Source organism: Amia ocellicauda, unplaced genomic scaffold (assembly GCF_036373705.1).
Source record: "Amia ocellicauda isolate fAmiCal2 unplaced genomic scaffold, fAmiCal2.hap1 HAP1_SCAFFOLD_26, whole genome shotgun sequence".
Taxonomy (NCBI): domain Eukaryota; kingdom Metazoa; phylum Chordata; class Actinopteri; order Amiiformes; family Amiidae; genus Amia; species Amia ocellicauda.
Window position 1 is genome coordinate 1,692,377 of NW_027102823.1, and position 27,747 is coordinate 1,720,123.

The window sequence follows — 27,747 nt, forward strand, 5'->3', positions numbered from 1 at the left end:
TCTCCTCTCTGTACTGGGCATAGGGCTGCTCGGAGCTCCTCCCTGTACCACACGATAATCCCCCACGAGGCCCTGCCACACCTGACTTTGGGTTTTATATAGGAGGGCACAATCAGCTCCCTATATCCATTGTATCCATCCAGTGTATAGACATATCTGCACAGCACCAAGTCTCTACAAGAATGAAAACATCTGAACTATTTACAGTGTTGATCAGTTCAGGGCCTGTGCTCTTCATTCCAAAAGTTGAGGAGCGTAAACCCTGCATATTCCAACTGCTTATTTTAAAGGACATGTTAATATATTTTATTATACTTGTCTCTTCTACATAAGAAAGTTTAATTTGTGGTCTACAACTGATATTATATTACTATTAATAATTATATATGGATATACATAATAATCACTCAAAGATTTTATGTTTGCATCAAAATATCAGAATAATTAAATCACATTTTTTCTTACTCTCCATCTCCACAACCATATATATGTGTGTTGAGGCTCAGTTAACTCAGCAGTGTGGAACAGATGACACTGAGGAGTTGCCTTATCTGGGCCAGCTGGGCAGCATCGGGCCTCCAGGCTCTGGAAGCCGCTGCTGCGTGGCTGTGTGGCTGTGCTGGTCCCCGGCTGTCCGCTCTGCTGTGCTGGACGGGCCCTCTGGGGATGGGGGGGTGGGGAATGGGGCCGCGGGGTCTCAGGGGCTGGGGCTGGGGTGGAGCCGTTGGCTGGGGATGTGGCCGGGGGCTGGGGGGTTTGCTCCTGGTCTCGAGGTGGGGGTGTGTGGGGTTTCGGCCCAGGGTTGTGTCCTTGAGGACCTTTGAGATGATCCTCACACCCGTCTTGTTGAGGTGGACGTGGTCATACAGGTGATGTGGCTGGATGTCTCAGTGGTGTGCCAGGTGGACGTTGGGGAGGAGGGCACATCTTCGGGACACTTCTGCGTTGATGGCCTGGATGATGTGCAGGGGCACGTCTGTGCGGGGCAGCAGTGTGGAGATGGAAATTTTGGCAGTTGGGAATTCCTCTGTGGCTTTCGTTGCTACCTGTCTCAGGGCTGAGGCCACATCACCCCTGCGGGCACTCAGGTCGTTAGTGCCGGTGTGGATGAGGATGTGTTTGACTTGGCAAAGCCTCCTCTTGGAGAGCAGCTCCAGGGCTCTCTGTGCTGTGGAGCACCAAAGCTTTTTCACTTTTCGCCCAGGGAAGAGGCGCCTCTCAACCAGGAACTTCCCATTGGATTCGCTCAGAATGACCACCTCTGCATTGACCTGCCACTCCGGGTTTGCGTCGGGAGTGGTGGGGGCAGCGGGTGTGTTTTGGGGGAGTGGCGTTTCAGGGGGTTGTGTATTAGTGGCAGGTCTGGTGATAGTGGGTGTGTCAGGAGTGGTGGGGAGTGTGGGTGGATCAGTGGGTGCGTCAGGGGTTGGAGGTGTTGTGGGGTCAGTGCAGTGCAGTCTCTGTGCTCCAGTGATGTGTAGCTCCTCTCTTAGCTCCTCCAGCTGGCTCTGCAGGCTCCTCAGCTAGCTGTGCTGGGGTGTCCAGGTCAGCTCCTCCCTCGCTCTGCGCAGCTCCGTCCTCAGGGTTTGGCTCTGCTCCTCCAGGTCTCTCACTGCTGCTCTCAGCTCATGGATCTCAGCCTTGTGCTGCATCTTTAGTCTGTGCATCTCATCCCGGAGCTGATCACACAAGGAGGTCTGGGCCAGGGTGCTCAAGGTCTGCTCCCTGAACTCCGCAAACTCCAGCTCCAGCACTGATAGGCATTCCTTTAGTGTTTTAATGTTGCTGGAGAGTTTTGGGGAGACAGGGGGGCAGTCTGTGGGAGATGGGGCACTGTCTGGCTCCGTGTGGCTGGGGGCAGACTGCAGGGTGGCCGGCTCTGGCTCTTGTTTCTCTACCTCAGTCTGCTGCTTTGAGGTGTGGAAGCCGAGAGCTAATTGGTCCAGGCTGCTCTCGCTGCCCTGCACCATGATGGTCCCGTTGTGGTATACATTAAAAGTGAGCATCACACTGTCTGTGTCTTTCTCTACCAGCACTGAGATCTGCCTGCCTCTGCTAATGCCCCTCTTGTTGTTATTGGGGTATGTCTGGCACAGGGTTTTGTGAAAGGCGGTGTAGAACAGTAGATTGTTCTTGACCCTGTTTTCTCCTTTACCGGTGTAGTCTAGGATGAGGGTCTCAGGAGATGCTCTCATCACAGCTTGTTTGTAGTCCTTCTTAGCCTGTGCAGAGCGAATGTCTTCAGGGTATCGGATTTCAAAAGGCAGCTCTGCAGTCAGACTGCTGTTCGATAGATTTCTATCAGTCTCAGTGGCAGTTGGGCTCTCTCCTACTGTCACTCTATTCAAATCGGAGCTCTGCATTTTCATTGGCTGAGTCAACTACTGAGAATGCTTATTTATTTTATTAATACATATTTTTTTGTTTAATTATTTGTCTCTTACCTCCAATTCTTGTCTTCAGCTTTTCTTTTCTGACTTTTCTTCCTGAACTGTCTCTCTGCTTTCTTCTTTTTGTGTTTCTCTTAAAATTATTATTTTTTGAATACTTTTTCTTCTGAATTTCTATTCCATGTCTTCTGTGTATGTTTATAGTGCTATATATTCATTTGTAAATCACAAATTAAATCCGCTTATGTATAAAAACAAATGTTTTTTAGGAGCTCATATTCCTCTCTCTCTCTCTCTCTCTCTCTCTCTCTCTCTCTCTCTCTCTCAATTCATTTCATTTGTATTGTCAAAGCAATTGGACATACATACACATACATACATATACACTCACCTAAAGGATTATTAGGAACACCTGTTCAATTTCTCATTAATGCAATTATCTAATCAACCAATCACATGGCAGTTGCTTCAATGCATTTAGGGGTGTGGTCCTGGTCAAGACAATCTCCTGAACTCCAAACTGAATGTCTGAATGGGAATGAAAGGTGATTTAAGCAATTTTGAGCGTGGCATGGTTGTTGGTGCCAGACGGGCCGGTCTGAGTATTTCACAATCTGCTCAGTTACTGGGATTTTCACGCACAACCATTTCTAGGGTTTACAAAGAATGGTGTGAAAAGGGAAAAACATCCAGTATGCGGCAGTCCTGTGGGCGAAAATGCCTTGTTGATGCAAGAGGTCAGAGGAGAATGGGCCGACTGATTCAAGCTGATAGAAGAGCAACTTTGACTGAAATAACCACTAGTTACAAACGAGGTATGCAGCAAAGCATTTGTGAAGCCACAACACGTACAACCTTGAGGCGGATGGGCTACAACAGCAGAAGACCCCACCGGGTACCACTCATCTCCACTACAAATAGGAAAAAGAGGTGAGACATTCAGATGGTAGAGTCAGAATTTGGCGTAAACAGAATGAGAACATGGATCCATCATGTCTTGTTACCACTGTGCAGGCTGGTGGTGGTGGTGTAATGGTGTGGGGGATGTCTTCTTGGCACACTTTAGGCCCCTTAGTACCAATTGGGCATCGTTTAAATGCTACGGCCTACCTGAGCATTGTTTCTGACCATGTCCATCCCTTTTTGACCACCATGTACCCATCCTCTGATGGCTACTTCCAGCAGGATAATGCACCATGTCACAAAGGTCGAATCATTTCAAATTGGTTTCTTGAACATGACAATGAGTTCACTGTACTAAACTGGCCCCCACAGTCACCAGATCTCAACCCAATGGAGCATCTTTGGGATGTGGTGGAACGGGAGCTTCGTGCCCTGGATGTGCATCCCACAAATCTCCATCAACTGCAAGATGCTATCCTATCAATATGGGCCAACATTTCTAAAGAATGCTTTCAGCACCTTGTTGAAGCAATGCCACGTAGAATTAAAGCAGTTCTGAAGGCGAAAGGGGGTCAAACACAGTATTAGTATGGTGTTCCTAATAATCCTTTAGGTGAGTTCATCGTAGCTCTTAATACTCTCTTTCTGTCTGGAGGAGATATAATTGAAGTATTGTACACGTACCCGGCTACTTTCAACACCCATTGCTGCACTGATATTTTTCCCTCCATTTTTCTTTATCCATTTTTTTTTTGCTGGAAGTTCCGTCAATACCCGTCAGCCTTTAAGAGACATCATGCAGCCAGGCCTCTTGGCTTGCGGCCACACCGTCCTGAACGCGCCCAATCTCATCAGATCTCGGAAGCTAAACGGGGCAGGTCCTGGTCAGTACTTGGATGGGTGACCTCCTGGAAATACCAGGTGCTGCTAGCTTTTTCGTCTCCTGGGTAACTTTATCGTAGCTCTTAATACTCTCTTTCAGTCTGCAGGAGATATAATTGAAGAATTGTACACGTACCCGGCTACTGTCAACACCCTTTGCTGCACTGATATTTTTCCATCCATTTTTCTTTTTTCTTTTTTTGTTTTTTTTTTTTGCTGGAAGTTCCGTCAATACCCGCCAACCTTTAAGAGACATCATGCAGCCAGGCCTTTCGGCTTGTGGACACACCGTCCTGAACGCACCCGATCTCGTCAGATCTCGGAAGCTAAACGGGGCAGGGCCTGGTCAGTACTTGGATGGGAGACCTCCTAGAAATACCAGGTGCTGCAAGCTTTTTACGTCTCCTGGGTAACTTCATCGTAGCTCTTAATACTCTCTTTCTGTCTCCAGGAGATATAATTGAAGAATTGTACACGTACCCGGCTACTTTCAACACCCTTTCCTGCACTGATATTTTTACCTCCATTTTTCTATTTTTTTTTTTTTTTTTTGCTGGAAATTCCGTCAATACCCGCCAGCCTTTAAGAGACATCATGCAGCCAGGCATCTCGGCTTGCGGCCACACCATCCTGAACGCGCCCGATCTCGTCAGATCTCGGAAGCTAAACGGGGCAGGACCTGGTCAGTACATGAAAGTGATACCTCCTGGAAATACCTAGTGCTGCAAGCTTTTTCGTCTCCTGGGTAACTTTATCGTAGCTCTTAATACTCTCTCTCTGTCTGGAGGAGATATAATTGAAGTATTGTACACGTATCCAGCTACTGTCAACACCCTTTGCTGCACTGATATTTTTCCATCCATTTTTCTTTTTTCTTTTTTTCTTTTTTTTTTTTGCTGGAAGTTCCGTCAATACCCGCCAACCTTTAAGAGACATCATGCAGCCAGGCCTTTCGGCTTGTGGCCACACCGTCCTGAATGCGCCCGATCTCGTCAGATCTCGGAAGCTAAACGGGGCAGGGCCTGGTCAGTACTTGGATGGGAGACCTCCTAGAAATACCAGGTGCTGCAAGCTTTTTACGTCTCCTGGGTAACTTCATCGTAGCTCTTAATACTCTCTTTCTGTCTCCAGGAGATATAATTGAAGAATTGTACACGTACCCGGCTACTTTCAACACCCTTTGCTGCACTGGTATATTTCCCTCTATTTTTCTTTTTTTTTTTGCTGGCAGTTCCGTCAATACCCGCCAGCCTTTAAGAGACATCATGCAGCCAGGCATCTCGGCTTGCGGCCACACCATCCTGAACGCGCCCGATCTTCTCAGATCTCGGAAGCTAAATGGGGCAGGGCCTGGTCAGTACTTGGATGGGAGACCTCCTAGAAATACCAGGTGCTGCAAGCTTTTTACGTCTCCTGGGTAACTTCATCGTAGCTCTTAATACTCTCTTTCTGTCTCCAGGAGATATAATTGAAGAATTGTACACGTACCCGGCTACTTTCAACACCCTTTGCTGCACTGGTATATTTCCCTCTATTTTTCTTTTTTTTTTTTGCTGGCAGTTCCGTCAATACCCGCCAGCCTTTAAGAGACATCATGCAGCCAGGCATCTTGGCTTGCGGCCACACCATCCTGAACGCGCCCGATCTCGTCAGATCTCGGAAGCTAAACGGGGCAGGACCTGGTCAGTACATGATAGTGAGACCTCCTGGAAATACCTAGTGCTGCAAGCTTTTACGTCTCCTGGGAAAGTTTATCGTAGCTCTTAATACTCTCTCTCTGTCTGGAGGAGATATAATTGAAGTATTGTACACGTATCCAGCTACTGTCAACACCCTTTGCTGCACTGATATTTTTCCATCCATTTTTCTTTTTTCTTTTTTTCTTTTTTTTTTTGCTGGAAGTTCCGTCAATACCCGCCAACCTTTAAGAGACATCATGCAGCCAGGCCTTTCGGCTTGTGGCCACACCGTCCTGAATGCGCCCGATCTCGTCAGATCTCGGAAGCTAAACGGGGCAGGGCCTGGTCAGTACTTGGATGGGAGACCTCCTAGAAATACCAGGTGCTGCAAGCTTTTTACGTCTCCTGGGTAACTTCATCGTAGCTCTTAATACTCTCTTTCTGTCTCCAGGAGATATAATTGAAGAATTGTACACGTACCCGGCTACTTTCAACACCCTTTGCTGCACTGGTATATTTCCCTCCATTTTTCTTTATCCATTTTTTTTTTGCTGGCAGTTCCGTCAATACCCGCCAACCTTTAAGAGACATCATGCAGCCAGGCCTCTTGGCTTGCGGCCACACCGTCCTGAACGCGCCCAATCTCATCAGATCTCGGAAGCTAAACGGGGCAGGTACTGGTCAGTACTTGGATGGGTGACCTCCTGGAAATACCAGGTGCTGCTAGCTTTTTCGTCTCCTGGGTAACTTTATCGTAGCTCTTAATACTCTCTTTCAGTCTGCAGGAGATATAATTGAAGAATTGTACACGTACCCGGCTACTGTCAACACCCTTTGCTGCACTGATATTTTTCCATCCATTTTTCTTTTTTTGTTTTTTTTTTTTGCTGGAAGTTCCGTCAATACCCGCCAACCTTTAAGAGACATCATGCAGCCAGGCCTTTCGGCTTGTGGCCACACCGTCCTGAACGCGCCCGATCTCATCAGATCTCGGAAGCTAAACGGGGCAGGGCCTGGTCAGTACTTGGATGGGAGACCTCCTAGAAATACCGGGTGCTGCAAGCTTTTTACGTCTCCTGGGTAACTTCATCGTAGCTCTTAATACTCTCTTTCTGTCTCCAGGAGATATAATTGAAGAATTGTACACGTACCCGGCTACTTTCAACACCCTTTCCTGCACTGATATTTTTACCTCCATTTTTCTATTTTTTTTTTTTTTTTTTGCTGGAAATTCCGTCAATACCCGCCAGCCTTTAAGAGACATCATGCAGCCAGGCATCTCGGCTTGCGGCCACACCATCCTGAACGCGCCCGATCTCGTCAGATCTCGGAAGCTAAACGGGGCAGGACCTGGTCAGTACATGAAAGTGATACCTCCTGGAAATACCTAGTGCTGCAAGCTTTTACGTCTCCTGGGTAACTTTATCGTAGCTCTTAATACTCTCTCTCTGTCTGGAGGAGATATAATTGAAGTATTGTACACGTATCCAGCTACTGTCAACACCCTTTGCTGCACTGATATTTTTCCATCCATTTTTCTTTTTTCTTTTTTTCTTTTTTTTTTTTGCTGGAAGTTCCGTCAATACCCGCCAACCTTTAAGAGACATCATGCAGCCAGGCCTTTCGGCTTGTGGCCACACCGTCCTGAATGCGCCCGATCTCGTCAGATCTCGGAAGCTAAACGGGGCAGGGCCTGGTCAGTACTTGGATGGGAGACCTCCTAGAAATACCAGGTGCTGCAAGCTTTTTACGTCTCCTGGGTAACTTCATCGTAGCTCTTAATACTCTCTTTCTGTCTCCAGGAGATATTATTGAAGAATTGTACACGTACCCGGCTACTTTCAACACCCTTTGCTGCACTGGTATATTTCCCTCTATTTTTCTTTTTTTTTTTGCTGGCAGTTCCGTCAATACCCGCCAGCCTTTAAGAGACATCATGCAGCCAGGCATCTTGGCTTGCGGCCACACCATCCTGAACGCGCCCGATCTTCTCAGATCTCGGAAGCTAAATGGGGCAGGGCCTGGTCAGTACTTGGATGGGAGACCTCCTAGAAATACCAGGTGCTGCAAGCTTTTTACGTCTCCTGGGTAACTTCATCGTAGCTCTTAATACTCTCTTTCTGTCTCCAGGAGATATAATTGAAGAATTGTACACGTACCCGGCTACTTTCAACACCCTTTGCTGCACTGGTATATTTCCCTCTATTTTTCTTTTTTTTTTTTGCTGGCAGTTCCGTCAATACCCGCCAGCCTTTAAGAGACATCATGCAGCCAGGCATCTCGGCTTGCGGCCACACCATCCTGATCGCGTCCGATCTCGTCAGATCTCGGAAGCTGAACGGGGCAGGACCTGGTCAGTACATGATAGTGAGACCTCCTGGAAATACCTAGTGCTGCAAGCTTTTACGTCTCCTGGGAAAGTTTATCGTAGCTCTTAATACTCTCTCTCTGTCTGGAGGAGATATAATTGAAGTATTGTACACGTATCCAGCTACTGTCAACACCCTTTGCTGCACTGATATTTTTCCATCCATTTTTCTTTTTTCTTTTTTTCTTTTTTTTTTTGCTGGAAGTTCCGTCAATACCCGCCAACCTTTAAGAGACATCATGCAGCCAGGCCTTTCGGCTTGTGGCCACACCGTCCTGAATGCGCCCGATCTCGTCAGATCTCGGAAGCTAAACGGGGCAGGGCCTGGTCAGTACTTGGATGGGAGACCTCCTAGAAATACCAGGTGCTGCAAGCTTTTTACGTCTCCTGGGTAACTTCATCGTAGCTCTTAATACTCTCTTTCTGTCTCCAGGAGATATAATTGAAGAATTGTACACGTACCCGGCTACTTTCAACACCCTTTGCTGCACTGGTATATTTCCCTCTATTTTTCTTTTTTTTTTTTGCTGGCAGTTCCGTCAATACCCGCCAGCCTTTAAGAGACATCATGCAGCCAGGCATCTCGGCTTGCGGCCACACCATCCTGAACGCGCCCGATCTCGTCAGATCTCGGAAGCTAAACGGTGCAGGACCTGGTCAGTACATGAAAGTGAGACCTCCTGGAAGTACCTAGTGCTGCAAGCTTTTACGTCTCCTGGGTAACTTTATCGTAGCTCTTAATACTCTCTCTCTGTCTGGAGGAGATATAATTGAAGTATTGTACACGTATCCAGCTACTGTCAACACCCTTTGCTGCACTGATATTTTTCCATCCATTTTTCTTTTTTTTTTTTTTTTTTTTTTTTTTGCTGGAAGTTCCGTCAATACCCGCCAACCTTTAAGAGACATCATGCAGCCAGGCCTCTTGGCTTGCGGCCACACCGTCCTGAACGTGCCCGATCTCGTAAGATCTCGGAAGCTAAACGGGGCAGGACCTGGTCAGTACTTGGATGGGAGACCTCCTGGAAATACCTGGTGCTGCAAGCTTTTACGTCTCCTGGGTAACTTTATCGTAGCTTTTAATTCTCTCTCTCTGTCTGGAGGAGATATAATTGAAGTATTGTACACGTATCCAGCTACTGTCAACACCCTTTGCTGCACTGATATTTTTCCATCCATTTTTCTTTTTTCTTTTTTTCTTTTTTTTTTTTGCTGGAAGTTCCGTCAATACCCGCCAACCTTTAAGAGACATCATGCAGCCAGGCCTTTCGGCTTGTGGCCACACCGTCCTGAATGCGCCCGATCTCGTCAGATCTCGGAAGCTAAACGGGGCAGGGCCTGGTCAGTACTTGGATGGGAGACCTCCTAGAAATACCAGGTGCTGCAAGCTTTTTACGTCTCCTGGGTAACTTCATCGTAGCTCTTAATACTCTCTTTCTGTCTCCAGGAGATATAATTGAAGAATTGTACACGTACCCGGCTACTTTCAACACCCTTTGCTGCACTGGTATATTTCCCTCTATTTTTCTTTTTTTTTTTTGCTGGCAGTTCCGTCAATACCCGCCAGCCTTTAAGAGACATCATGCAGCCAGGCATCTCGGCTTGCGGCCACACCATCCTGAACGCGCCCGATCTCGTCAGATCTCGGAAGCTAAACGGGGCAGGACCTGGTCAGTACATGAAAGTGAGACCTCCTGGAAGTACCTAGTGCTGCAAGCTTTTACGTCTCCTGGGTAACTTTATCGTAGCTCTTAATACTCTCTCTCTGTCTGGAGGAGATATAATTGAAGTATTGTACACGTATCCAGCTACTGTCAACACCCTTTGCTGCACTGATATTTTTCCATCCATTTTTCTTTTTTTTTTTTTTTTTTTTTTTTTTGCTGGAAGTTCCGTCAATACCCGCCAACCTTTAAGAGACATCATGCAGCCAGGCCTCTTGGCTTGCGGCCACACCGTCCTGAACGTGCCCGATCTCGTAAGATCTCGGAAGCTAAACGGGGCAGGACCTGGTCAGTACTTGGATGGGAGACCTCCTGGAAATACCTGGTGCTGCAAGCTTTTACGTCTCCTGGGTAACTTTATCGTAGCTTTTAATTCTCTCTTTCTGTCTGGAGGAGATATAATTGAAGAATTGTACACGAACCCAGCTACTGTCAATACCCTTTGCTGCACTGATATTTTTCCATCCATTTTTCTTTTTTTTTTTTTTTTTTTTTTTTTTTTTGCTGGAAGTTCCGTCAATACCCGCCAACCTTTAAGAGACATCATGCAGCCAGGCCTTTCGGCTTGTGGCCACACCGTCCTGAATGCGCCCGATCTCGTCAGATCTCGGAAGCTAAACGGGGCAGGGCCTGGTCAGTACTTGGATGGGAGACCTCCTAGAAATACCAGGTGCTGCAAGCTTTTTACGTCTCCTGGGTAACTTCATCGTAGCTCTTAATACTCTCTTTCTGTCTGGAGGAGATATAATTGAAGAATTGTACACGTACCCGGCTACTTTCAACAGCCTTTGCTGCACTGATATTTTTCCCTCTATTTTTCTTTTTTTTTTTGCTGGCAGTTCCGTCAATACCCGCCAGCCTTTAAGAGACATCATGCAGCCAGGCCTCTTGGCTTGTAGTCACACCGTCCTGAACGCGCCCGATCATATCAGATTTCGGAAGCTAAACGGGGCAGGGCCTGGTCAGTACTTGGATGTGTGACCTCCTGGAAATACCAGGTGCTGCAAGCTTTTTACGTCTCCTGGGTAACTTCATCGTAGCTCTTAATACTCTCTTTCTTTCTCCAGGAGATATAATTGAAGAATTGTACACGTACCCGACTACTTTCAACACCCTGTGCTGCACTGGTATATTTCCCTCTATTTTTCTTTTTTTTTTTTGCTGGCAGTTCCGTCAATACCCGCCAGCCTTTAAGAGACATCATGCAGCCAGGCATCTTGGCTTGCGGCCACACCATCCTGAACGCGCCCGATCTCGTCAGATCTCGGAAGCTAAACGGGGCAGGGCCTGGTCAGTACTTGGATGTGTGACCTCCTGGAAATACCAGGTGCTGCAAGCTTTTTACTTCTCCTGGGTAACTTTATCGTAGCTCTTAATACTCTCTATCTGTCTGGAGGAGATATAATTGAAGTATTGTACACGTACCCGGCTACTTTCAAAACCCATTACTGCACTGATATTTTTCCCTCCATTTTTCTTTTTCTTTTTTTTTTTTTTTTTTTTTTTGCTGGAAGTTCCGTCAATACCCGCCAGCCATTAAGAGACATCATGTAGCCAGGCCTCTCGGCTTGCGGCCACACCGTCCTGAATGCGCCCGATCTCGTCAGATCTCGGAAGCTAAACGGGGCAGGGCCTGGTCAGTACTTGGATGGGAGACCTCCTAGAAATACCAGGTGCTGCAAGCTTTTTACGTCTCCTGGGTAACTTCATCGTAGCTCTTAATACTCTCTTTCTGTCTCCAGGAGATATAATTGAAGAATTGTACACGTACCCGGCTACTTTCAACACCCTTTGCTGCACTGGTATATTTCCCTCTATTTTTCTTTTTTTTTTTTGCTGGCAGTTCTGTCAATACCCGCCAGCCTTTAAGAGACATCATGCAGCCAGGCGTCTTGGCTTGCGGCCACACCATCCTGAACGCGCCCGATCTCGTCAGATCTCGGAAGCTAAACGGGGCAGGACCTGGTCAGTACATGAATGTGAGACCTCCTGGAAATACCTAGTGCTGCAAGCTTTTACGTCTCCTGGGTAACTTTATCGTAGCTCTTAATACTCTCTCTCTGTCTGGAGGAGATATAATTGAAGTATTGTACACGTACCCGGCTACTGTCAACACCCTTTGCTGCACTGATATTTTTCCATCCATTTTTCTTTTTTCTTTTTTTCTTTTATTTTTTTGCTGGAAGTTCCGTCAATACCCGCCAACCTTTAAGAGACATCATGCAGCCAGGGCTTTCGGCTTGTGGACACACCGTCCTGAATGCGCCCGATCTCGTCAGATCTCGGAAGCTAAACGGTGCAGGGCCTGGTCAGTACTTGGATGGGAGACCTCCTAGAAATACCAGGTGCTGCAAGCTTTTTACGTCTCCTGGGTAACTTCATCGTAGCTCTTAATACTCTCTTTCTGTCTCCAGGAGATATAATTGAAGAATTGTACACGTACCCGGCTACTTTCAACACCCTTTGCTGCACTGGTATATTTCCCTCTATTTTTCTTTTTTTTTTTTGCTGGCAGTTCCGTCAATACCCGCCAGCCTTTAAGAGACATCATGCAGCCAGACATCTCGGCTTGCGGCCACACCGTCCTGAACGCGCCCGATCTTGTCAGATCTCGGAAGCTAAACGGGGCAGGACCTGGTCAGTACTTAAATGTGAGACCTCCTGGAAATACCAGGTGCTGCCAGCTTTTTACGTCTCCTGGGGAACTTCATCGTAGCTCTTAATACTCTCTTTCTGTCTGGAGAAGATATAATTGAAGAATTGTACACGTACCCGGCTACTTTCAACACCCTTTGCTGCACTGGTATTTTTCCCTCTATTTTTCTTTTTTTTTTTTGCTGGCAGTTCCGTCAATACCCGCCAGCCTTTAAGAGACATCATGCAGCCAGGCATCTTGGCTTGCGGCCACACCATCCTGAACGCGCCCGATCTCGTCAGATCTCGGAAGCTAAACTGGGCAGGGCCTGGTCAGTACTTGGATGGGAGACCTCCTAGAAATACCAGGTGCTGCAAGCTTTTTACGTCTCCTGGGTAACTTCATCGTAGCTCTTAATACTCTCTATCTGTCCGGAGGAGATATAATTTAAGTATTGTACACGTACCCAGCTACTGTCAACACCCTTTGCTGCACTGATATTTTTCCATCCATTTTTTTTTTTTTTTTTTTTTTTTTTTTTTGCTTGAAGTTCTGTCAATACCCGCCAGCCTTTAAGAGACATCATGCAGCCAGGCCTCTTGGCTTGTAGTCACACCGTCCTGAACGCGCCCGATCATATCAGATTTCGGAAGCTAAACGGGGCAGGGCCTGGTCAGTACTTGGATGTGTGACCTCCTGGAAATACCAGGTGCTGCAAGCTTTTTACTTCTCCTGGGTAACTTCATCGTAGCTCTTAATACTCTCTTTCTTTCTCCAGGAGATATAATTGAAGAATTGTACACGTACCCGGCTACTTTCAACACCCTGTGCTGCACTGGTATATTTCCCTCTATTTTTCTTTTTTTTTTTTGCTGGCAGTTCCGTCAATACCCGCCAGCCTTTAAGAGACATCATGCAGCCAGGCATCTCGGCTTGCGGCCACACCATCCTGAACGCGCCCGATCTCGTCAGATCTCGGAAGCTAAACGGGGCAGGACCTGGTCATTACATGAATGTGAGACCTCCTGGAAATACCTGGTGCTGCAAGCTTTTACGTCTCCTGGGTAACTTTATCGTAGCTCTTAATACTCTCTATCTGTCTGGAGGAGATATAATTGAAGTATTGTACACGTACCCGGCTACTTTCAAAACCCATTACTGGACTGATATTTTTCCCTCCATTTTTCATTTTCTTTTTTTTTTTTTTTTTTTTTTGCTGGAAGTTCCGTCAATACCCGCCAGCCATTAAGAGACATCATGTAGCCAGGCTTCTTGGCTTGCGGCCACACCGTCCTGAATGCGCCCGATCTCGTCAGATCTCGGAAGCTAAACGGGGCAGGGCCTGGTCAGTACTTGGATGGGAGACCTCCTAGAAATACCAGGTGCTGCAAGCTTTTTACGTCTCCTGGGTAACTTAATCGTAGCTCTTAATACTCTCTTTCTGTCTGGAGGAGATATAATTGAAGAATTGTACACGTACTAGGCTACTTTCAACAGCCTTTGCTGCACTGATATTTTTCCCTCCATTTTTCTTTTTATTTTATTTTTTTGCTGGAAGTTCCGTCAATATCCGCCAGCCTTTAAGAGACATCATGCAGCCAAGCCTCTTGGCTTGTAGTCACACCGTCCTGAACGCGCCCGATCATATCAGATTTCGGAAGCTAAACGGGGCAGGGCCTGGTCAGTACTTGGATGTGTGACCTCCTGGAAATACCAGGTGCTGCAAGCTTTTTACGTCTCCTGGGTAACTTCATCGTAGCTCTTAATACTCTCTTTCTTTCTCCAGGAGATATAATTGAAGAATTGTACACGTACCCGACTACTTTCAACACCCTGTGCTGCACTGGTATATTTCCCTCTATTTTTCTTTTTTTTTTTTGCTGGCAGTTCCGTCAATACCCGCCAGCCTTTAAGAGACATCATGCAGCCAGGCATCTCGGCTTGCGGCCACACCATCCTGAACGCGCCCGATCTCGTCAGATCTCGGAAGCTAAACGGGGCAGGGCCTGGTCAGTACTTGGATGTGTGACCTCCTGGAAATACCAGGTGCTGCAAGCTTTTTACTTCTCCTGGGTAACTTTATCGTAGCTCTTAATACTCTCTATCTGTCTGGAGGAGATATAATTGAAGTATTGTACACGTACCCGGCTACTTTCAAAACCCATTACTGCACTGATATTTTTCCCTCCATTTTTCTTTTTCTTTTTTTTTTTTTTTTTTTTTTTGCTGGAAGTTCCGTCAATACCCGCCAGCCATTAAGAGACATCATGTAGCCAGGCCTCTCGGCTTGCGGCCACACCGTCCTGAATGCGCCCGATCTCGTCAGATCTCGGAAGCTAAACGGGGCAGGGCCTGGTCAGTACTTGGATGGGAGACCTCCTAGAAATACCAGGTGCTGCAAGCTTTTTACGTCTCCTGGGTAACTTCATCGTAGCTCTTAATACTCTCTTTCTGTCTCCAGGAGATATAATTGAAGAATTGTACACGTACCCGGCTACTTTCAACACCCTTTGCTGCACTGGTATATTTCCCTCTATTTTTCTTTTTTTTTTTTGCTGGCAGTTCTGTCAATACCCGCCAGCCTTTAAGAGACATCATGCAGCCAGGCATCTTTGCTTGCGGCCACACCATCCTGAACGCGCCCGATCTCGTCAGATCTCGGAAGCTAAACGGGGCAGGACCTGGTCAGTACATGAATGTGAGACCTCCTGGAAATACCTAGTGCTGCAAGCTTTTACGTCTCCTGGGTAACTTTATCGTAGCTCTTAATACTCTCTCTCTGTCTGGAGGAGATATAATTGAAGTATTGTACACGTACCCGGCTACTGTCAACACCCTTTGCTGCACTGATATTTTTCCATCCATTTTTCTTTTTTCTTTTTTTCTTTTATTTTTTTGCTGGAAGTTCCGTCAATACCCGCCAACCTTTAAGAGACATCATGCAGCCAGGGCTTTCGGCTTGTGGACACACCGTCCTGAATGCGCCCGATCTCGTCAGATCTCGGAAGCTAAACGGTGCAGGGCCTGGTCAGTACTTGGATGGGAGACCTCCTAGAAATACCAGGTGCTGCAAGCTTTTTACGTCTCCTGGGTAACTTCATCGTAGCTCTTAATACTCTCTATCTGTCCGGAGGAGATATAATTTAAGTATTGTACACGTACCCAGCTACTGTCAACACCCTTTGCTGCACTGATATTTTTCCATCCATTTTTTTTTTTTTTTTTTTTTTTTTTTTTTTTGCTTGAAGTTCTGTCAATACCCGCCAGCCTTTAAGAGACATCATGCAGCCAGGCCTCTTGGCTTGTAGTCACACCGTCCTGAACGCGCCCGATCATATCAGATTTCGGAAGCTAAACGGGGCAGGGCCTGGTCAGTACTTGGATGTGTGACCTCCTGGAAATACCAGGTGCTGCAAGCTTTTTACTTCTCCTGGGTAACTTCATCGTAGCTCTTAATACTCTCTTTCTTTCTCCAGGAGATATAATTGAAGAATTGTACACGTACCCGGCTACTTTCAACACCCTGTGCTGCACTGGTATATTTCCCTCTATTTTTCTTTTTTTTTTTTGCTGGCAGTTCCGTCAATACCCGCCAGCCTTTAAGAGACATCATGCAGCCAGGCATCTCGGCTTGCGGCCACACCATCCTGAACGCGCCCGATCTCGTCAGATCTCGGAAGCTAAACGGGGCAGGACCTGGTCAGTACATGAATGTGAGACCTCCTGGAAATACCTGGTGCTGCAAGCTTTTACGTCTCCTGGGTAACTTTATCGTAGCTCTTAATACTCTCTATCTGTCTGGAGGAGATATAATTGAAGTATTGTACACGTACCCGGCTACTTTCAAAACCCATTACTGGACTGATATTTTTCCCTCCATTTTTCATTTTCTTTTTTTTTTTTTTTTTTTTTTGCTGGAAGTTCCGTCAATACCCGCCAGCCATTAAGAGACATCATGTAGCCAGGCTTCTCGGCTTGCGGCCACACCGTCCTGAATGCGCCCGATCTCGTCAGATCTCGGAAGCTAAACGGGGCAGGGCCTGGTCAGTACTTGGATGGGAGACCTCCTAGAAATACCAGGTGCTGCAAGCTTTTTACGTCTCCTGGGTAACTTAATCGTAGCTCTTAATACTCTCTTTCTGTCTGGAGGAGATATAATTGAAGAATTGTACACGTACTAGGCTACTTTCAACAGCCTTTGCTGCACTGATATTTTTCCCTCCATTTTTCTTTTTATTTTATTTTTTTGCTGGAAGTTCCGTCAATATCCGCCAGCCTTTAAGAGACATCATGCAGCCAAGCCTCTTGGCTTGTAGTCACACCGTCCTGAACGCGCCCGATCATATCAGATTTCGGAAGCTAAACGGGGCAGGGCCTGGTCAGTACTTGGATGTGTGACCTCCTGGAAATACCAGGTGCTGCAAGCTTTTTACGTCTCCTGGGTAACTTCATCGTAGCTCTTAATACTCTCTTTCTTTCTCCAGGAGATATAATTGAAGAATTGTACACGTACCCGGCTACTTTCAACACCCTGTGCTGCACTGGTATATTTCCCTCTATTTTTCTTTTTTTTTTTTGCTGGCAGTTCCGTCAATACCAGCCAGCCTTTAAGAGACATCATGCAGCCAGGCATCTCGGCTTGCGGCCACACCATCCTGAATGCGCCCGATCTCGTCAGATCTCGGAAGCTAAACGGGGCAGGGCCTGGTCAGTACTTGGATGGGAGACCTACTAGAAATACCAGGTGCTGCAAGCTTTTTACGTCTCCTGGGTAACTTCATCGTAGCTCTTAATACTCTCTTTCTGTCTCCAGGAGATATAATTGAAGAATTGTACACGTACCCGGCTACTTTCAACACCCTTTGCTGCACTGGTATATTTCCCTCTATTTTTCTTTTTTTTTTTTGCTGGAAATTCCGACAATACCCGCTAGCCTTTAAGAAACATCATGCAGCCAGACATCTCGGCTTGCGGCCACACCGTCCTGAACGCGCCCGATCTTGTCAGATCTCGGAAGCTAAACGGGGCAGGACCTGGTCAGTACTTAAATGTGAGACCTCCTGGAAATACCAGGTGCTGCCAGCTTTTTACGTCTCCTGGGGAACTTCATCGTAGCTCTTAATACTCTCTATCTGTCTGGAGGAGATATAATTGAAGTATTGTACACGTACCCGGCTACTTTCAAAACCCATTACTGGACTGATATTTTTCCCTCCATTTTTCTTTTTCTTTTTTTTTTTTTTTTTTTTTTTGCTGGAAGTTCCGTCAATACCCGCCAGCCATTAAGAGACATCATGTAGCCAGGCCTCTCGGCTTGCGGCCACACCGTCCTGAATGCGCCCGATCTCGTCAGATCTCGGAAGCTAAACGGGGCAGGGCCTGGTCAGTACTTGGATTGGAGACCTCCTAGAAATACAAGGTGCTGCAAGCTTTTTACGTCTCCTGGGTAACTTCATCGTAGCTCTTAATACTCTCTTTCTGTCTGGAGGAGATATAATTGAAGAATTGTACACGTACTAGGCTACTTTCAACAGCCTTTGCTGCACTGATATTTTTCACTCCATTTTTCTTTTTATTTTATTTTTTTGCTGGAAGTTCCGTCAATATCCGCCAGCCTTTAAGAGACATCATGCAGCCAGGCCTCTTGGCTTGTAGTCACACCGTCCTGAACGCGCTCGATCATATCAGATTTCGGAAGCTAAACGGGGCAGGGCCTGGTCAGTACTTGGATGGGAGACCTCCTAGAAATACCAGGTGCTGCAAGCTTTTTACGTCTCCTGGGTAACTTCATCGTAGCTCTTAATACTCTCTTTCTGTCTCCAGGAGATATAATTGAAGAATTGTACACGTACCCGGCTACTTTCAACACCCTTTCCTGCACTGATATTTTTCCCTCCATTTTTCTATTTTTTTTTTTTTTTTTTTGCTGGAAATTCCGTCAATACCCGCCAGCCTTTAAGAGACGTCATGCAGCCAGACATCTCGGCTTGCGGCCACACCGTCCTGAACGCGCCCGATCTCGTCAGATCTCGGAAGCTAAACGGGGCAGGACCTGTTCAGTACTTGAATGTGAGACCTCCTGGAAATACCTGGTGCTGCAAGCTTTTACGTCTCCTGGGTAACTTTATCGTAGCTCTTAATACTCTCTATCTGTCTGGAGGAGATATAATTGAAGAATTGTACACGTACCTGGCTACCTTCAACACGCTTTGCTGCACTGATATTTTTCCCTCCATTTTTCTTTTTTCTTTTGTTTCTTGCTGGAAGTTCCATCAATACCCTCCAGCCTTTAAGAGACATCATGCAGCCAGGCCTCTTGGCTTGAGGCCACACCGTCCTGAAGATGCAAAATCTCGTCAGATCTCGGAAGAAAAACTGGGCAGGGTCTGGTCAGTAATTGGATGGGTGACCTCCTGGAAATACCAGGTGCTGAAAGCTTTTTACATCTCCTGGGAAACTTCAGCGTAGCTCTTAATACTCTCATTCAGTCTGGAGGAGATATAATTGAAGAATTGTACATGTACCCGGCTACTTTCAACACCCTGTTCTGCACTGATATTTTTCCCTCCATTTTTCTATTTATTTATTTTTTATTTTTTGCTGGAAGTTCCGTCAATACCCGCCAGCCTTTAAGAGACATCATGCAGCCCGGCCTCTTGGCTTGCGGCCACACCGTCCTGAACACGCCCGATCTCGTCAGATCTCGGAAGCTAAACGGGGCAGGGCCTCGTCAGTACTTGGATGGGAGACCTCCTGGAAATACCTGGTGCTGCAAGCTTTTTACGTCTCCTGGGAAACTTCATCGTAGCTCTTAATACTCTCTATCTGTCTGGAGGAGATTTAATTGAAGTATTGTACACGTACCCAGCTACTGTCAACACCCTTTGCTGCACTGATATTTTTCCATCCATTTTTTTTTTTTTTTTTTGCTGGAAGTTCCGTCAATACCCGCCAACCTTTAAGAGACATCATGCAGCCAGGCCTTTCGGCTTGTGGCCACACCGTCCTGAATGTGCCCGATCTCGTCAGATCTCGGAAGCTAAACGGGGCAGGGCCTGGTCAGTACTTGGATGGGAGACCTCCTAGAAATACCAGGTGCTGCAAGCTTTTTACGTCTCCTGGGTAACTTCATCGTAGCTCTTAATACTCTCTTTCTGTCTCCAGGAGATATAATTGAAGAATTGTACACGTACCCGGCTACTTTCAACACCCTTTCCTGCACTGATATTTTTCCCTCCATTTTTCTATTTTTTTTTTTTTTTTTTTGCTGGAAATTCCGTCAATACCCGCCAGCCTTTAAGAGACGTCATGCAGCCAGACATCTCGGCTTGCGGCCACACCGTCCTGAACGCGCCCGATCTCGTCAGATCTCGGAAGCTAAACGGGGCAGGACCTGTTCAGTACTTGAATGTGAGACCTCCTGGAAATACCTGGTGCTGCAAGCTTTTACGTCTCCTGGGTAACTTTATCGTAGCTCTTAATACTCTCTATCTGTCTGGAGGAGATATAATTGAAGAATTGTACACGTACCTGGCTACCTTCAACACGCTTTGCTGCACTGATATTTTTCCCTCCATTTTTCTTTTTTCTTTTGTTTCTTGCTGGAAGTTCCATCAATACCCTCCAGCCTTTAAGAGACATCATGCAGCCAGGCCTCTTGGCTTGAGGCCACACCGTCCTGAAGATGCAAAATCTCGTCAGATCTCGGAAGAAAAACTGGGCAGGGTCTGGTCAGTAATTGGATGGGTGACCTCCTGGAAATACCAGGTGCTGAAAGCTTTTTACATCTCCTGGGTAACTTCAGCGTAGCTCTTAATACTCTCATTCAGTCTGGAGGAGATATAATTGAAGAATTGTACATGTACCCGGCTACTTTCAACACCCTGTTCTGCACTGATATTTTTCCCTCCATTTTTCTATTTATTTATTTTTTATTTTTTGCTGGAAGTTCCGTCAATACCCGCCAGCCTTTAAGAGACATCATGCAGCCAGGCCTCTTGGCTTGCGGCCACACCGTCCTGAACGCGCCCGATCTCATCAGATTTCGGAAGCTAACGGGGCAGGGCCTGGTCAGTACTTGGATGGGTGACCTCCTGGAAATACCAGGTGCTGCAAGCTTTTTACGTCTCCTGGGTAACTTCATCATAGCTCTTAATACTCTCTTTCAGTCTGTAGGAGTTATTATTGAAGAATTGTACACGTACCCGGCTACTTTCAAAACCCTTTGCTGCACTATTTTTCCCTCCATTTTTCATTTTTCTTTTTTTTTTTGCTGTAAGTTCCATCAATACCCGCCAGCCTTAAAGAGACATCATGCAGCCGTGCCTCTCGGCTTTCGGCCACACCGTCCTGAATGCGCATGATATCGTCAGATCTCGGAAGCTAAACGGGGCAGGGCCTGGTCAGTACTTGGATGGGAGACCTCCTAGAAATACCAGGTGCTGCAAGCTTTTTACGTCTCCTGGGTAACTTCATCGTAGCTCTTAATACTCTCTTTCTGTCTCCAGGAGATATAATTGAAGAATTGTACACGTACCCGGCTACTTTCAACACCCTTTGCTGCACTGGTATATTTCCCTCTATTTTTCTTTTTTTTTTTTTTGCTGGCAGTTCTGTCAATACCCGCCAGCCTTTAAGAGACATCATGCAGCCAGGCATCTCGGCTTGCGGCCACACCATCCTGAACGCGCCCGATCTCGTCAGATCTCGGAAGCTAAACGGGGCAGGACCTGGTCAGTACATGATAGTGAGACCTCCTGGAAATACCTAGTGCTGCAAGCTTTTACGTCTCCTGGGTAACTTTATCGTAGCTCTTAATACTCTCTCTCTGTCTGGAGGAGATATAATTGAAGTATTGTACACGTACCCGGCTACTGTCAACACCCTTTGCTGCACTGATATTTTTCCATCCATTTTTCTTTTTTCTTTTTTTCTTTTATTTTTTTGCTGGAAGTTCCGTCAATACCCGCCAACCTTTAAGAGACATCATGCAGCCAGGGCTTTCGGCTTGTGGACACACCATCCTGAATGCGCCCGATCTCGTCAGATCTCGGAAGCTAAACGGTGCAGGGCCTGGTCAGTACTTGGATGGGAGACCTCCTGGAAATACCTAGTGCTGCAAGCTTTTACGTCTCCTGGGTAACTTTATCGTAGCTCTTAATACTCTCTTTCTGTCTCCAGGAGATATAATTGAAGAATTGTACACGTACCCGGCTACTTTCAACACCCTTTGCTGCACTGGTATATTTCCCTCTATTTTTCTTTTTTTTTTTTGCTGGCAGTTCCGTCAATACCCGCCAGCCTTTAAGAGACATCATGCAGCCAGACATCTCGGCTTGCGGCCACACCGTCCTGAACGCGCCCGATCTTGTCAGATCTCGGAAGCTAAACGGGGCAGGACCTGGTCAGTACTTAAATGTGAGACCTCCTGGAAATACCAGGTGCTGCCAGCTTTTTACGTCTCCTGGGGAACTTCATCGTAGCTCTTAATACTCTCTTTCTGTCTGGAGAAGATATAATTGAAGAATTGTACACGTACCCGGCTACTTTCAACACCCTTTGCTGCACTGGTATTTTTCCCTCTATTTTTCTTTTTTTTTTTTGCTGGCAGTTCCGTCAATACCCGCCAGCCTTTAAGAGACATCATGCAGCCAGGCATCTTGGCTTGCGGCCACACCATCCTGAACGCGCCCGATCTCGTCAGATCTCGGAAGCTAAACGGGGCAGGGCCTGGTCAGTACTTGGATGGGAGACCTCCTAGAAATACCAGGTGCTGCAAGCTTTTTACGTCTCCTGGGTAACTTCATCGTAGCTCTTAATACTCTCTATCTGTCCGGAGGAGATATAATTTAAGTATTGTACACGTACCCAGCTACTGTCAACACCCTTTGCTGCACTGATACTTTTCCATCCATTTTTTTTTTTTTTTTTTTTTTTTTTTTTTGCTTGAAGTTCTGTCAATACCCGCCAACCTTTAAGAGACATCATGCAGCCAGGCGTCTCGGCTTGCGGCCACACCATCCTGAACTCGCCCGATCTCGTCAGATCTTGGAAGCTAAACGGGGCAGGACCTGGTCGGTACATGAATGTGAGACCTCCTGGAAATACCTGGTGCTGCAAGCTTTTACGTCTCCTGGGTAACTTTATCGTAGCTCTTAATACTCTCTATCTGTCTGGATGGAGATATAATTGAAGTATTGTACACGTACCCAGCTACTGTCAACACCCTTTGCTGCACTGATATTTTTCCATCCATTTTTCTTTTTTTTTTTTTTTTTCTGCTGGAAGTTCCGTCAATACCCGCCAACCTTTAAGAGACATAATGCAGCCAGGCCTCTCGGCTTGCGGCCACACCGTCCTGAATGCGCCCTATCTCGTCAGATCTCGGAAGCTAAACGGGGCAGGGCCTGGTCAGTACTTGGATGGGAGACCTCCTAGAAATACCAGGTGCTGCAAGCCTTTTACGTCTCCTGGGTAACTTCATCGTAGCTCTTAATACTCTCTTTCTGTCTCCAGGAGATATAATTGAAGAATTGTACACGTACTAGGCTACTTTCAACACCCTTTGCTGCACTGGTATATTTCCCTCTATTTTTCTTTTTATTTTTTCCTGGCAGTTCCGTCAATACCCGCCAGCTTTTAAGAGACATCATGCAGCCAGGCGTCTCGGCTTGCGGCCACACCATCCTGAACTCGCCCGATCTCGTCAGATCTCGGAAGCTAAACGGGGCAGGACCTGGTCGGTACATGAATGTGAGACCTCCTGGAAATACCTGGTGCTGCAAGCTTTTACGTCTCCTGGGTAACTTTATCGTAGCTCTTAATACTCTCTATTTGTCTGGAGGAGATATAATTGAAGTATTGTACACGTACCCAGCTACTGTCAACATCCTTTGCTGCACTGATATTTTTCCATCCATTTTTCTTTTTTTTTTTTTTTTTTTTTTTTTTTTTGCTGGCAGTTCCGTCAATACCCGCCAGCCTTTAAGAGACATCATGCAGCCAGGGCTTTCGGCTTGCGGCCACACCGTCCTGAACGCGCCCGATCTCGTCAGATCTCGGAAGCTAAACGGTGCAGGGCCTGGTCAGTACTTAAATGTGAGACCTCCTGGAAATACCAGGTGCTGCCAGCTTTTTACGTCTCCTGGGGAACTTCATCGTAGCTCTTAATACTCTCTTTCTGTCTCCAGGAGATATAATTGAAGAATTGTACACGTACTAGGCTACTTTCAACACCCTTTGCTGCACTGGTATATTTCCCTCTATTTTTCTTTTTTTTTTTTGCTGGCAGTTCTGTCAATACCCGCCAGCCTTTAAGAGACATCATGCAGCCAGGCATCTCGGCTTGCGGCCACACCATCCTGAACGTGCCCGATCTCGTCAGATCTCGGAAGCTAAACGGGGCAGGACCTGGTCAGTACATGAATGTGAGACCTCCTGGAAATACCTGGTGCTGCAAGCTTTTACGTCTCCTGGGTAACTTTATCGTAGCTCTTAATACTCTCTATCTGTCTGGAGGAGATATAATTGAAGTATTGTACACGTACCCAGCTACTGTCAACATCCTTTGCTGCACTGATATTTTTCCATCCATTTTTTTTTTTTTTTTTTTTGCTGGCAGTTCCGTCAATACCCGCCAGCCTTTAAGAGACATCATGCAGCCAGGGCTTTCGGCTTGCGGCCACACCGTCCTGAACGCGCCCGATCTCGTCAGATCTCGGAAGCTAAACGGTGCAGGGCCTGGTCAGTACTTAAATGTGAGACCTCCTGGAAATACCAGGTGCTGCCAGCTTTTTACGTCTCCTGGGTAACTTCATCGTAGCTCTTAATACTCTCTTTCTGTCTGGAGAAGATATAATTGAAGAATTGTACACGTACCCGGCTACTTTCAACACCCTTTGCTGCACTGGTATTTTTCCCTCTATTTTTCTTTTTTTTTTTTGCTGGCAGTTCCGTCAATACCCGCCAGCCTTTAAGAGACATCATGCAGCCAGGCATCTTGGCTTGCGGCCACACCATCCTGAACGCGCCCGATCTCGTCAGATCTCGGAAGCTAAACGGGGCAGGGCCTGGTCAGTACTTGGATGGGAGACCTCCTAGAAATACCAGGTGCTGCAAGCTTTTTACGTCTCCTGGGTAACTTCATCGTAGCTCTTAATACTCTCTATCTGTCCGGAGGAGATATAATTTAAGTATTGTACACGTACCCAGCTACTGTCAACACCCTTTTGCTGCACTGATATTTTTCCATCCATTTTTTTTTTTTTTTTTTTTTTTTTTTTTGCTTGAAGTTCTGTCAATACCCGCCAACCTTTAAGAGACATCATGCAGCCAGGCGTCTCGGCTTGCGGCCACACCATCCTGAACTCGCCCGATTTCGTCAGATCTTGGAAGCTAAACGGGGCAGGACCTGGTCGGTACATGAATGTGAGACCTCCTGGAAATACCTGGTGCTGCAAGCTTTTACGTCTCCTGGGTAACTTTATCGTAGCTCTTAATACTCTCTATCTGTCTGGATGGAGATATAATTGAAGTATTGTACACGTACCCAGCTACTGTCAACACCCTTTGCTGCACTGATATTTTTCCATCCATTTTTCTTTTTTTTTTTTTTTTTCTGCTGGAAGTTCCGTCAATACCCGCCAACCTTTAAGAGACATAATGCAGCCAGGCCTCTCGGCTTGCGGCCACACCGTCCTGAATTCGCCCGATCTCGTCAGATCTCGGAAGCTAAACGGGGCAGGGCCTGGTCAGTACTTGGATGGGAGACCTCCTAGAAATACCAGGTGCTGCAAGCCTTTTACGTCTCCTGGGTAACTTCATCGTAGCTCTTAATACTCTCTTTCTGTCTCCAGGAGATATAATTGAAGAATTGTACACGTACTAGGCTACTTTCAACACCCTTTGCTGCACTGGTATATTTCCCTCTATTTTTCTTTTTTTTTTTTTGCTGGCAGTTCCGTCAATACCCGCCAGCCTTTAAGAGACATCATGCAGCCAGGCATCTCGGCTTGCGGCCACACCATCCTGAACGTGCCCGATCTCGTCAGATCTCGGAAGCTAAACGGGGCAGGACCTGGTCAGTACATGAATGTGAGACCTCCTGGAAATACCTGGTGCTGCAAGCTTTTACGTCTCCTGGGTAACTTTATCGTAGCTCTTAATACTCTCTATCTGTCTGGAGGAGATATAATTGAAGTATTGTACACGTACCCAGCTACTGTCAACATCCTTTGCTGCACTGATATTTTTCCATCCATTTTTTTTTTTTTTTTTTTTTTTTTTTTTTTTGCTGGACGTTCCGTCAATACCCGCCAGCCTTTAAGAGACATCATGCAACAAGGCCTCTCGGTTTGCGGACACACAGTCCTGAACCCGCCCGATCTCGGAAGATCTCGGAAACTAAATGGGGCAGGGCCTGGTCAGTACTTGGATGGGAGACCTTCTGGAAATACCAGGTGCTGCCAGCTTTTTACGTCTCCTGGGGAACTTCATCGTAGCTCTTAATACTCTCTTTCTGTCTGGAGAATATATAATTGAAGAATTGTACACGTACCCGGCTACTTTCAACACCCTTTGCTGCACTGGTATTTTTCCCTCTATTTTTCTTTTTTTTTTTGGCTGGCAGTTCCGTCAATACCCGCCAGCCTTTAAGAGACATCATGCAGCCAGGCATCTCGGCTTGCAGCCACACCATCCTGAACGCGCCCGATCTCGTCAGATCTCGGAAGCTAAACGGGGCAGGACCTGGTCAGTACATGAATGTGAGACCTCCTGGAAATACCTCGTGCTGCAAGCTTTTACGTCTCCTGGGTAACTTTATCGTAGCTATTAATACTCTCTATCTGTCTGGAGGAGATTTAATTGAAGTATTGTACACGTACCCAGCTACTGTCAACACCCTTTGCTGCACTGATATTTTTCCATCCATTTTTTTTTTTTTTTTTTGCTGGAAGTTCCGTCAATACCCGCCAACCTTTAAGAGACATCATGCAGCCAGGACTTTCGGCTTGCGGCCACACCATCCTGAACTCGCCCGATCTCGTCAGATCTTGGAAGCTAAACGGGGCAGGACCTGGTCAGTACATGAATGTGAGACCTCCTGGAAATACCTGGTGCTGCAAGCTTTCACGTCTCCTGGGTAACTTTATCGTAGCTCTTAATACTCTCTATCTGTCTGGAGGAGATATAATTGAAGTATTGTACACGTACCCAGCTACTGTCAACACCCTTTGCTGCACTGATATTTTTCCATCCATTTTTCTTTTTTTTTTTTTTTTTGCTGGAAGTTCCGTCAATACCCGCCAGCCTTTAAGAGACATCATGCAGCCAGACATCTCGGCTTGCGGCCACACCGTCCTGAACGCGCCCGATCTCGTCAGATCTCGGAAGCTAAACGGGGCAGGACCTGGTCAGTACTTGAATGTGAGACCTCCTGGAAATACCTGGTGCTGCAAGCTTTTACGTCTCCTGGGTAACTTTATCGTAGCTCTTAATACTCTCTATCTGTCTGGAGGAGATATAATTGAAGAATTGTACACGTACCCAGCTACTGTCAACACCATTTGCTGCACTGATATTTTTCCCTCCATTTTTCTTTTTTCTTTTGTTTTTTGCTGGAAGTTCCATCAATACCCTCCAGCCTTTAAGACACATCATGCAGCCAGGCCTCTTGGCTTGAGGCCACACCGTCCTGAAGACGCAAGATCTCGTCAGATCTCGGAAGAGAAACTAGGCAGGGCCTGGTCAGTAATTGGATGGGTGACCTCCTGGAAATACCAGGTGCTGAAAGCTTTTTACATCTCCTAGGTAACTTCAGAGTAGCTCTTAATACTCTCATTCAGTCTGGAGGAGATATAATTGAAGAATTGTACATGTACCCGGCTACTTTCAACACCCTGTCCTGCACTGATATTTTTCCCTCCATTTTTCTATTTATTTATTTTTTATTTTTTGCTGGAAGTTCCGTCAATACCCGCTAGCCTTTAAGAGACATCATGCAGCCCGGCCTCTTGGCTTGCGGCCACACCGTCCTGAACACGCCCGATCTCGTCAGATCTCGGAAGCCAAACGGGGCAGGGCCTGGTCAGTACTTGGATGGGAGACCTCCTGGAAATACCAGGTGCTGCATGCTTTTTACGTCTCCTGGGAAACTTCATCGTAGCTC

The 27,747-nt window shown here is 46.6% G+C and overlaps 26 non-coding genes and 41 pseudogenes across 26 annotated transcripts; all 67 read left to right on the forward strand.

Moving 5' to 3' along the window:
- Positions 1 to 4,107: 4,107 nt before the first annotated feature.
- On the forward strand, positions 4,108 to 4,226 carry LOC136727076 (uncharacterized; annotated as a pseudogene).
- A 224-nt stretch (positions 4,227 to 4,450) lies between these two features.
- On the forward strand, positions 4,451 to 4,569 carry LOC136726960 (5S ribosomal RNA). The gene has a single exon (XR_010808333.1). It is a non-coding gene; the product is annotated as a 5S ribosomal RNA (ribosomal RNA).
- Positions 4,570 to 4,787: 218 nt separating this feature from the next.
- On the forward strand, positions 4,788 to 4,906 carry LOC136726693 (uncharacterized; annotated as a pseudogene).
- A 224-nt stretch (positions 4,907 to 5,130) lies between these two features.
- On the forward strand, positions 5,131 to 5,249 carry LOC136726733 (5S ribosomal RNA). The gene has a single exon (XR_010808228.1). It is a non-coding gene; the product is annotated as a 5S ribosomal RNA (ribosomal RNA).
- Positions 5,250 to 5,458: 209 nt separating this feature from the next.
- Positions 5,459 to 5,577, forward strand: LOC136727118 (uncharacterized; annotated as a pseudogene).
- A 210-nt stretch (positions 5,578 to 5,787) lies between these two features.
- Positions 5,788 to 5,906, forward strand: LOC136726667 (uncharacterized; annotated as a pseudogene).
- Positions 5,907 to 6,129: 223 nt separating this feature from the next.
- Positions 6,130 to 6,248, forward strand: LOC136726745 (5S ribosomal RNA). The gene has a single exon (XR_010808229.1). It is a non-coding gene; the product is annotated as a 5S ribosomal RNA (ribosomal RNA).
- Positions 6,249 to 6,464: 216 nt separating this feature from the next.
- On the forward strand, positions 6,465 to 6,583 carry LOC136727348 (uncharacterized; annotated as a pseudogene).
- Positions 6,584 to 6,800: 217 nt separating this feature from the next.
- LOC136726896 (5S ribosomal RNA) lies at positions 6,801 to 6,919 on the forward strand. Its single transcript, XR_010808275.1, has one exon. It is a non-coding gene; the product is annotated as a 5S ribosomal RNA (ribosomal RNA).
- A 218-nt stretch (positions 6,920 to 7,137) lies between these two features.
- Positions 7,138 to 7,256, forward strand: LOC136726694 (uncharacterized; annotated as a pseudogene).
- A 224-nt stretch (positions 7,257 to 7,480) lies between these two features.
- Positions 7,481 to 7,599, forward strand: LOC136726757 (5S ribosomal RNA). Its single transcript, XR_010808230.1, has one exon. It is a non-coding gene; the product is annotated as a 5S ribosomal RNA (ribosomal RNA).
- Positions 7,600 to 7,808: 209 nt separating this feature from the next.
- LOC136727119 (uncharacterized) lies at positions 7,809 to 7,927 on the forward strand (annotated as a pseudogene).
- Positions 7,928 to 8,479: 552 nt separating this feature from the next.
- On the forward strand, positions 8,480 to 8,598 carry LOC136726770 (5S ribosomal RNA). Its single transcript, XR_010808232.1, has one exon. It is a non-coding gene; the product is annotated as a 5S ribosomal RNA (ribosomal RNA).
- A 210-nt stretch (positions 8,599 to 8,808) lies between these two features.
- On the forward strand, positions 8,809 to 8,927 carry LOC136726772 (uncharacterized; annotated as a pseudogene).
- Positions 8,928 to 9,150: 223 nt separating this feature from the next.
- LOC136726954 (5S ribosomal RNA) lies at positions 9,151 to 9,269 on the forward strand. The gene has a single exon (XR_010808327.1). It is a non-coding gene; the product is annotated as a 5S ribosomal RNA (ribosomal RNA).
- A 224-nt stretch (positions 9,270 to 9,493) lies between these two features.
- On the forward strand, positions 9,494 to 9,612 carry LOC136726782 (5S ribosomal RNA). Its single transcript, XR_010808233.1, has one exon. It is a non-coding gene; the product is annotated as a 5S ribosomal RNA (ribosomal RNA).
- A 210-nt stretch (positions 9,613 to 9,822) lies between these two features.
- On the forward strand, positions 9,823 to 9,941 carry LOC136726658 (uncharacterized; annotated as a pseudogene).
- Positions 9,942 to 10,164: 223 nt separating this feature from the next.
- LOC136726955 (5S ribosomal RNA) lies at positions 10,165 to 10,283 on the forward strand. Its single transcript, XR_010808328.1, has one exon. It is a non-coding gene; the product is annotated as a 5S ribosomal RNA (ribosomal RNA).
- A 226-nt stretch (positions 10,284 to 10,509) lies between these two features.
- LOC136726795 (5S ribosomal RNA) lies at positions 10,510 to 10,628 on the forward strand. Its single transcript, XR_010808234.1, has one exon. It is a non-coding gene; the product is annotated as a 5S ribosomal RNA (ribosomal RNA).
- A 209-nt stretch (positions 10,629 to 10,837) lies between these two features.
- LOC136727301 (uncharacterized) lies at positions 10,838 to 10,956 on the forward strand (annotated as a pseudogene).
- Positions 10,957 to 11,166: 210 nt separating this feature from the next.
- On the forward strand, positions 11,167 to 11,285 carry LOC136726916 (5S ribosomal RNA). Its single transcript, XR_010808293.1, has one exon. It is a non-coding gene; the product is annotated as a 5S ribosomal RNA (ribosomal RNA).
- Positions 11,286 to 11,512: 227 nt separating this feature from the next.
- On the forward strand, positions 11,513 to 11,631 carry LOC136727085 (5S ribosomal RNA). The gene has a single exon (XR_010808401.1). It is a non-coding gene; the product is annotated as a 5S ribosomal RNA (ribosomal RNA).
- Positions 11,632 to 11,841: 210 nt separating this feature from the next.
- LOC136726485 (uncharacterized) lies at positions 11,842 to 11,960 on the forward strand (annotated as a pseudogene).
- Positions 11,961 to 12,184: 224 nt separating this feature from the next.
- LOC136727162 (uncharacterized) lies at positions 12,185 to 12,303 on the forward strand (annotated as a pseudogene).
- A 210-nt stretch (positions 12,304 to 12,513) lies between these two features.
- On the forward strand, positions 12,514 to 12,632 carry LOC136726498 (uncharacterized; annotated as a pseudogene).
- A 210-nt stretch (positions 12,633 to 12,842) lies between these two features.
- On the forward strand, positions 12,843 to 12,961 carry LOC136726900 (5S ribosomal RNA). The gene has a single exon (XR_010808278.1). It is a non-coding gene; the product is annotated as a 5S ribosomal RNA (ribosomal RNA).
- Positions 12,962 to 13,183: 222 nt separating this feature from the next.
- Positions 13,184 to 13,302, forward strand: LOC136727302 (uncharacterized; annotated as a pseudogene).
- A 210-nt stretch (positions 13,303 to 13,512) lies between these two features.
- LOC136726494 (uncharacterized) lies at positions 13,513 to 13,631 on the forward strand (annotated as a pseudogene).
- Positions 13,632 to 13,856: 225 nt separating this feature from the next.
- LOC136727098 (5S ribosomal RNA) lies at positions 13,857 to 13,975 on the forward strand. The gene has a single exon (XR_010808403.1). It is a non-coding gene; the product is annotated as a 5S ribosomal RNA (ribosomal RNA).
- A 216-nt stretch (positions 13,976 to 14,191) lies between these two features.
- On the forward strand, positions 14,192 to 14,310 carry LOC136727303 (uncharacterized; annotated as a pseudogene).
- Positions 14,311 to 14,520: 210 nt separating this feature from the next.
- On the forward strand, positions 14,521 to 14,639 carry LOC136726917 (5S ribosomal RNA). The gene has a single exon (XR_010808294.1). It is a non-coding gene; the product is annotated as a 5S ribosomal RNA (ribosomal RNA).
- A 227-nt stretch (positions 14,640 to 14,866) lies between these two features.
- LOC136727110 (5S ribosomal RNA) lies at positions 14,867 to 14,985 on the forward strand. The gene has a single exon (XR_010808404.1). It is a non-coding gene; the product is annotated as a 5S ribosomal RNA (ribosomal RNA).
- Positions 14,986 to 15,195: 210 nt separating this feature from the next.
- Positions 15,196 to 15,314, forward strand: LOC136726486 (uncharacterized; annotated as a pseudogene).
- Positions 15,315 to 15,538: 224 nt separating this feature from the next.
- On the forward strand, positions 15,539 to 15,657 carry LOC136727163 (uncharacterized; annotated as a pseudogene).
- Positions 15,658 to 15,881: 224 nt separating this feature from the next.
- LOC136727304 (uncharacterized) lies at positions 15,882 to 16,000 on the forward strand (annotated as a pseudogene).
- A 210-nt stretch (positions 16,001 to 16,210) lies between these two features.
- Positions 16,211 to 16,329, forward strand: LOC136727209 (uncharacterized; annotated as a pseudogene).
- A 225-nt stretch (positions 16,330 to 16,554) lies between these two features.
- On the forward strand, positions 16,555 to 16,673 carry LOC136727122 (5S ribosomal RNA). The gene has a single exon (XR_010808405.1). It is a non-coding gene; the product is annotated as a 5S ribosomal RNA (ribosomal RNA).
- Positions 16,674 to 16,889: 216 nt separating this feature from the next.
- LOC136727305 (uncharacterized) lies at positions 16,890 to 17,008 on the forward strand (annotated as a pseudogene).
- A 210-nt stretch (positions 17,009 to 17,218) lies between these two features.
- LOC136726905 (5S ribosomal RNA) lies at positions 17,219 to 17,337 on the forward strand. Its single transcript, XR_010808283.1, has one exon. It is a non-coding gene; the product is annotated as a 5S ribosomal RNA (ribosomal RNA).
- Positions 17,338 to 17,547: 210 nt separating this feature from the next.
- On the forward strand, positions 17,548 to 17,666 carry LOC136726501 (uncharacterized; annotated as a pseudogene).
- Positions 17,667 to 17,893: 227 nt separating this feature from the next.
- Positions 17,894 to 18,012, forward strand: LOC136727243 (uncharacterized; annotated as a pseudogene).
- A 216-nt stretch (positions 18,013 to 18,228) lies between these two features.
- LOC136727285 (uncharacterized) lies at positions 18,229 to 18,347 on the forward strand (annotated as a pseudogene).
- A 219-nt stretch (positions 18,348 to 18,566) lies between these two features.
- On the forward strand, positions 18,567 to 18,685 carry LOC136727156 (uncharacterized; annotated as a pseudogene).
- Positions 18,686 to 19,240: 555 nt separating this feature from the next.
- On the forward strand, positions 19,241 to 19,359 carry LOC136726990 (5S ribosomal RNA). Its single transcript, XR_010808360.1, has one exon. It is a non-coding gene; the product is annotated as a 5S ribosomal RNA (ribosomal RNA).
- Positions 19,360 to 19,569: 210 nt separating this feature from the next.
- LOC136726939 (5S ribosomal RNA) lies at positions 19,570 to 19,688 on the forward strand. Its single transcript, XR_010808314.1, has one exon. It is a non-coding gene; the product is annotated as a 5S ribosomal RNA (ribosomal RNA).
- A 219-nt stretch (positions 19,689 to 19,907) lies between these two features.
- LOC136727157 (uncharacterized) lies at positions 19,908 to 20,026 on the forward strand (annotated as a pseudogene).
- Positions 20,027 to 20,581: 555 nt separating this feature from the next.
- On the forward strand, positions 20,582 to 20,699 carry LOC136727002 (5S ribosomal RNA). Its single transcript, XR_010808371.1, has one exon. It is a non-coding gene; the product is annotated as a 5S ribosomal RNA (ribosomal RNA).
- A 213-nt stretch (positions 20,700 to 20,912) lies between these two features.
- Positions 20,913 to 21,031, forward strand: LOC136726617 (uncharacterized; annotated as a pseudogene).
- A 212-nt stretch (positions 21,032 to 21,243) lies between these two features.
- On the forward strand, positions 21,244 to 21,362 carry LOC136726668 (uncharacterized; annotated as a pseudogene).
- Positions 21,363 to 21,586: 224 nt separating this feature from the next.
- LOC136727256 (uncharacterized) lies at positions 21,587 to 21,705 on the forward strand (annotated as a pseudogene).
- Positions 21,706 to 21,914: 209 nt separating this feature from the next.
- Positions 21,915 to 22,033, forward strand: LOC136726502 (uncharacterized; annotated as a pseudogene).
- Positions 22,034 to 22,243: 210 nt separating this feature from the next.
- On the forward strand, positions 22,244 to 22,362 carry LOC136727319 (5S ribosomal RNA). Its single transcript, XR_010808423.1, has one exon. It is a non-coding gene; the product is annotated as a 5S ribosomal RNA (ribosomal RNA).
- A 222-nt stretch (positions 22,363 to 22,584) lies between these two features.
- On the forward strand, positions 22,585 to 22,703 carry LOC136726650 (uncharacterized; annotated as a pseudogene).
- Positions 22,704 to 22,920: 217 nt separating this feature from the next.
- On the forward strand, positions 22,921 to 23,039 carry LOC136727013 (5S ribosomal RNA). The gene has a single exon (XR_010808381.1). It is a non-coding gene; the product is annotated as a 5S ribosomal RNA (ribosomal RNA).
- A 210-nt stretch (positions 23,040 to 23,249) lies between these two features.
- LOC136726541 (uncharacterized) lies at positions 23,250 to 23,368 on the forward strand (annotated as a pseudogene).
- A 226-nt stretch (positions 23,369 to 23,594) lies between these two features.
- Positions 23,595 to 23,713, forward strand: LOC136727370 (uncharacterized; annotated as a pseudogene).
- A 210-nt stretch (positions 23,714 to 23,923) lies between these two features.
- On the forward strand, positions 23,924 to 24,042 carry LOC136727327 (uncharacterized; annotated as a pseudogene).
- Positions 24,043 to 24,253: 211 nt separating this feature from the next.
- Positions 24,254 to 24,372, forward strand: LOC136727371 (uncharacterized; annotated as a pseudogene).
- A 210-nt stretch (positions 24,373 to 24,582) lies between these two features.
- On the forward strand, positions 24,583 to 24,701 carry LOC136727331 (5S ribosomal RNA). Its single transcript, XR_010808424.1, has one exon. It is a non-coding gene; the product is annotated as a 5S ribosomal RNA (ribosomal RNA).
- Positions 24,702 to 24,923: 222 nt separating this feature from the next.
- Positions 24,924 to 25,042, forward strand: LOC136726747 (uncharacterized; annotated as a pseudogene).
- A 217-nt stretch (positions 25,043 to 25,259) lies between these two features.
- On the forward strand, positions 25,260 to 25,378 carry LOC136726906 (5S ribosomal RNA). The gene has a single exon (XR_010808284.1). It is a non-coding gene; the product is annotated as a 5S ribosomal RNA (ribosomal RNA).
- A 211-nt stretch (positions 25,379 to 25,589) lies between these two features.
- Positions 25,590 to 25,708, forward strand: LOC136727329 (uncharacterized; annotated as a pseudogene).
- A 552-nt stretch (positions 25,709 to 26,260) lies between these two features.
- On the forward strand, positions 26,261 to 26,379 carry LOC136726557 (uncharacterized; annotated as a pseudogene).
- A 209-nt stretch (positions 26,380 to 26,588) lies between these two features.
- LOC136726566 (uncharacterized) lies at positions 26,589 to 26,707 on the forward strand (annotated as a pseudogene).
- Positions 26,708 to 26,921: 214 nt separating this feature from the next.
- Positions 26,922 to 27,040, forward strand: LOC136727086 (uncharacterized; annotated as a pseudogene).
- A 215-nt stretch (positions 27,041 to 27,255) lies between these two features.
- Positions 27,256 to 27,374, forward strand: LOC136726848 (uncharacterized; annotated as a pseudogene).
- Positions 27,375 to 27,595: 221 nt separating this feature from the next.
- On the forward strand, positions 27,596 to 27,714 carry LOC136726943 (5S ribosomal RNA). Its single transcript, XR_010808317.1, has one exon. It is a non-coding gene; the product is annotated as a 5S ribosomal RNA (ribosomal RNA).
- The last annotated feature ends 33 nt before the right edge of the window (positions 27,715 to 27,747 follow it).